Here is a 5,839-nt window from a genome sequence, read left to right as displayed (position 1 = left end):
TACCAATCAAATCAAAAGATTTTTCCTTTTGCTCGATGTTCTCAAAACCACAAATGCTCCATCTAAGTGAACAGTAAAATGATGTCCTCAAAATTACTGTTTCTTATACGGATTCTTCAACTTTGAAGTTAGGTGACTATGCACCAGCATGTCTCTTAAGTTTCTCGCTCTTCTGCAACTCATAGAGATGCGGTCTCCCATGATTTCCTTAAGTTGTTTAATTGTATATTGTAAATAAAAGCTTTGGCTGAGAAGAAGACTGTTTGTTGCTGTATCCTTACGGTATAAATCGGTTTTTATTCTTTTGTTGGACATGACTGAAATAGATAAATCAAGAAAGTTTATTGAGTTTTGACTAAATTCATAAGTCAATTTGAGATTAAAGGTATTTCCATTTAGGAGAGAGACAATACACTTACCTTATATGATCACAATTCATGAATTGTTGGTATTCTTAAGACCCCATCATAAGACATCTGTACAATATAATTACCATAGATAGAGACTCCCGGTATATATCTACACAACTAAATAAAGTGAATTGATCTTCTAAATATATGTACCCGACCAAGACTCTTTTTAACCATTCAGTTTTATTTGTATGACTAATAAATAGTAGTTTTATAGTGTAGTGTCAATTTATTTGCTCATTTCTATCCACGTTCGTTATCCACAATGAAGTGTCCCATCAACAACACAGGATTTTCTCCATGAGTGTGCCTTCCATATAAGTAGTACTTCTCTTTCTCTTCTATTATATACAATACATTACTACTGGAAGAAGCACCTCATACTATCATACTAACATATTAAATCATGTCCTGAAAATATACATTAATTGGAAAGATTTTTTTCTTTTGTGGGAAATCATATATATTACTTATGTTAGTTTTCTACATTTAGCTGTATTGTAAAATGTAGAAATGTGTTACAACTTAAAATTACACAATCTATCTACGGATCAATGTTTCAATACATTCTGTTTACCTCTATTCAAGCTATCACTTGTGCTGGACAGTGTGGTGGCTGAAGTTGCAGTCATTATTGATGTTGTAGTTGATGTAGCTGTTGATGTTGTTGATGTGCCTGTGACAAGCATTACACTAGTCATACAGGAGTTGGTAGTTGTGGTAATGATGGTCTGATTATTAGATACTGTTGGATATGTACTGCTTGATGGTGTCGTATTTTGTAATGTTGCTACAGTGTTTGTTGTTCCATTGCTAGGTAAGGTTACAATTAAAACTTCAGTTGTAGTATTTCCTTGTAAAGCAAGAAAAAGTGATTATATATATATATATATATATATATATATATATATATATATATATTATATATATATATGCACTCTATAAAAGCAGTGTTTCTATACAACATTACAACATATACTTTTATCAGTAGACAGATGAAATGTAAAACATGTTCTAAGAATATGAGTAATTGGACAATAGTGACACTATAGTCTAAAGTGTGGTGGCTTATTTTAACCACTTTTAGTATTGACAACATTGAGATTGTTCTCTGGTGTGAAGAGTGTAGGATATTATGGTGTATTGTACTCACCAATACACGGGTGTTTGCTATCATTTACTTCATATCCATATCTATTGTAGCGATAATTTCTTTTTTAAATACTCATTTACAGTTTTACAAAATTTTTATGAATGTTATTGTAGATGTTTAGTTTTCTAGATTTAGCTGTATAGTGGTAAAATGTACAAATATGTTACAACTTTAAATTACACAATTCACCTATCCATCAATGTTTCATTACAGTCTACTTACCTCCATTCAAGCTACCAAATCTGGAGGAACCTCTTGTAGATATTCAGAGACAAAAAATGTTATCCCAAAATGGCAGCGCTCCCTACCCGTTTGCAGCCTAAGTATACAATAAATGCCACTGCATTTAAAACAAATTTAAACAATAAAATACAACAAGGCGCACTGGGCAAAAAATATAGCTAATGAGTTCTCCACTCCTTCTAAGTAAACATGAAATCGGTAATATATTAGTTGTTATCATTTGTTATTTTTGTAACAAGTAACCTTTATCTTCCAAGAATGACATAAAATGCATATAGCAAATTCAGTATAGGAAACTAATGAATTAAATAATAGTCCACAATGTCCACAAACACAAAAACACTCTTTTGAAGTCCAACGATGAAATATTCTCAATAGATGTTATTAGAGCTGATGTCATCTACGAGGACCTTCTTATCATATAAACCGTCTCCAAATGATTGAATGTATTGGATAGGACAAAAATAAACACATATAGTGTATTAATGATAGAGCAAATATTTAGACCGTGTATCACGATTCTACATCCAGTATTAGCGAACTCACACCGTGGGTTAACAAACAATTAGCTAATCACCACCACACGTGTGTAGCACAGCAAACAAAACTGAATCACTTACATGATAAAAACCAGTTCACTTATGTATGTAGATCCCGCATCAAGCTCTTATATTGGAACGTCACCCGATTGTAATTTTCCGTCTAGCATATTCATATTCATGCCACACCCAAGTGTTTGAAACTGCTCCTGGTGATTATGGGTCCAACTGGAAATGTGCACGATGGAAAAAGTAAGATCATTACAAAGTGACACCTATCTTTTTTTGTGGGATAGACCACAGCAGTTTCTCTCAGGAGGCCTCCTCCCCAGGACTGAGACTCCTCCCCTCTGTTCACGGCCTTTAAAGTACACCAGTATGTTATATTGATGTGTTGTTAGGATGGTTAGTTTGTGTAAATAGCATGAGGCCATCCAATAAAGCCATAGTGAGGTAGTCTACAAGGCCTGGGGATACATTAGATTGTTTGATGCCCCAAGACCGCAGTAAAGGCTCATGATCTGACCAGGGGACTGGAAGAATTTGAACAATTTAGATTGTTGTAGGGTCAACTTATCTGACAAAATTAGATCTATACATGAATAAGAGTTGTGTACACTAGAGAAAACTGTAAAGTCTCTCTCCTGGGTGCTTTAAGTTTACAGCGTGCTGTGCAAGGGCCTATTGTATCAGAGATTGATTTACTATGACCAGAATGCTATTTATCTATTTTTTGCTATTGACTAGATTAAAATCTCCTAAAAAGTAAAATTCCCCTTCTTGATTATATGTATTTCCTCAAAACCACCTGTCCTCAAGTTGGCCAATTATAATAAAATATCTTCCACTTTTATCTTCTATTTTAGTTTTATGTACAAAATTATTCTTTTGCACTGAATAATATAGCAACACCGTTTCTTTTAAATGGGTCATTTACAGTGAAACACATTGGGTACCTGTTGTCTCTAAAGAGTGGAGAGGAAGAAAGAAGAAAAAATAGTTTTCTTGACAGCTAACACATCAGCTTTATATATATATATATGTAAAGAAAACAGCAAGCCTACATTTTTTGGGAGGGGTTAAGCACCTTTATATTCAATTAAAAAAACTTAACCATATCTAGTGTAACAATTCAAGAGAAAAATTGACATAACAGGCTATATAAGAGTGTAGAAGTAATGGGTACTCTATGAAGACATAATAAAAACCAAGTTTGTCCCATGAGGGAAGGGGGTGTGGAGGATAGGGGAAAAGAAAGGATTAATCAAGGAGGGGCAAAATGAGAAAGCACGGTACACTTGGCTAAATTGTTTTCTGCAAGGGAAGGAATGCAGTAGAGTAGTTAAGCTGTGGGGGGTGGCCAATGGAGCCAACACCCATGCATCTAATTACAAATAAAACTGAACAGTAGCTACATAACCTAGTATAAGCTGTTCTCACCAGTGAGCAAGAAAAAACATCCAATAGAAGAATTATCAAACAGTTTCACACTTAAACATAAAAATAGTAAAACTTAAATCCGGAACATAAAACTCCATTTAAACATTACAGAGTTTTCTAGTCTGAGGTAAGAGTTGGAGGAAAACTAAGAGATCTAGAAAGAGCTTTGGAAAGTCAATGCCCCTGAGAAACTCTCTGGAATTTCATTGGTGATGGAGGAGACACTCACCATTAGACAAACAGTTATTTTCAACATTGAGAAGAGAACAATATTGAAATGTGACTAAACAAAATACTGCCAAACTAATAACTATGAGTCATTTTGGTCAGTCTGGAACCACTCAGCTTGTAGGGGCTGTCTCGATTTAGTAGAACTAGAAGTAACTGGATTTTCCGTTTTCCCAGGAGTTTAACACCAGCTTCCATTGCAGAACTCATATAAGTGAAACCTTCATAGTGAACGAGCAGTTTTAGTGGAAAGCTCCATCTGTATGCATTTGGGGCATGGTTTTACATTCAGGGATGCACCAGACCATGCTTGCCAACTCTTCTGGAATATCGGGAGACACCCAAATTCAAAAACTTTTGGGAGAGCAGGGCAACGTCCCACATCTGCCCACTTCCTAGTGAAGTGGGCAGAATTCGTGCCACAATGACTCAAATCTTAAAGAATCACCTCCTTAAATCACGGGGATGGGACTAAAATGAGACAATTTTCTAAGTCCTGTCTCCTCTGACCCATACCCATCCAGGAACTCCCAGGAGAGCACCAGAAAAAGATGGCAAATATGCATCAAACTCTGAGTTTATGACAAAGTCTATTGGGGCATAGAGTATTTTGGAACTGGAATAGAAAGAGATGTATCCAAATATCCCCTTTTTGTGGAAGTAGATGGATCCTGCACTCTAGTTGGTTCATGAAGTGGAAAACTATTTGGGGGTCGGAGATTGGTCAGCGACATTGCAGCAGGTGAAGAAAAAAAGTTAATAATACAATGAGTGAGATTTCACAATTTAAATTGTTCTCTGATTATAGAAATGTTTCAGTATGTGCTATTTTCCACATGGGGGCAACAATGCCTCAATAATATATAATATAGTTAGCAGTGTTCAGGTTTTAATTGATTCCTGAGTTATATAGTAGCCAACAAGAAAGTTTAGGTTTCCTCAAATAGGTTTACAGCCTAAGATGTTGATTTCAAGCATGTTATCTTATGGCTACGGATGTGCTAAGACCCTGATGTGTGACATGGTTAACCTAAAAAAAAAAAGGAGCAAACAAGGCTCAAGAGATTCCGAGTGAACATTAAAAAAGTCAGTATTAAAAGCGGTTATTAAAACTTTGTAAAGCTAATTAGTAAACGGTGTTAGTAATTAAGGGTAACAATAATGATTAGTAAAAGTTTGACATCTGTTTACAGAAAGAAGAATGTGTGATGAAGTGTGCTCCATATCTAATTAAAAAAAATCAAATTGAAGATGATAGAGTGACTCTCATCATCATCATCAGTTATTTATATAGTGCCACTAATTCCGCAGCGCTGTACAGAGAACTCATTCACATCAGTCCGTGCCCCATTGGGGCTGACTATAAAACAAGAAATCACTGAGATAGGAATTGGGGAAATAGAAGAGGAACAGAAAGAAGGTATTTAAAGAATGTTAAAAAGGTTAGAAAAAGTAAGGTGTATCCTTTACTGTTATATTAAAAAATGGCTTCCATATTTCAGTTGGTATGGACCAGTACAGCAGCATGCCTGGCCACACCCATGAGGGACATCAGCATAAAGTGATTTCAAGCAGTGTCCAAGGTGAGCAAATGGTAGTAGTCCCACTGGTAAAAACGATGTTGTGTTCCGTTTCATCGTTAAACATAATTAAAAAAAAATTCCTTTCCTCATATAGATACCATTGTCATATCTGACGAAACTTTGGAAGGAGAGAAGAAGGGCACACGCATCAATATTTATATAACTTCCGGTGATGTAAAAGGTGTGCCCAGGAAGATGGAAAAGCTAAATGAATATTTTAGAGAACTGAGGGCTAACATCAAT

This window comes from Mixophyes fleayi, chromosome 3, assembly GCF_038048845.1.
Source record: "Mixophyes fleayi isolate aMixFle1 chromosome 3, aMixFle1.hap1, whole genome shotgun sequence".
NCBI classification, from domain to species: Eukaryota; Metazoa; Chordata; class Amphibia; order Anura; family Limnodynastidae; genus Mixophyes; species Mixophyes fleayi.
This window is presented reverse-complemented; position numbering follows the sequence as displayed.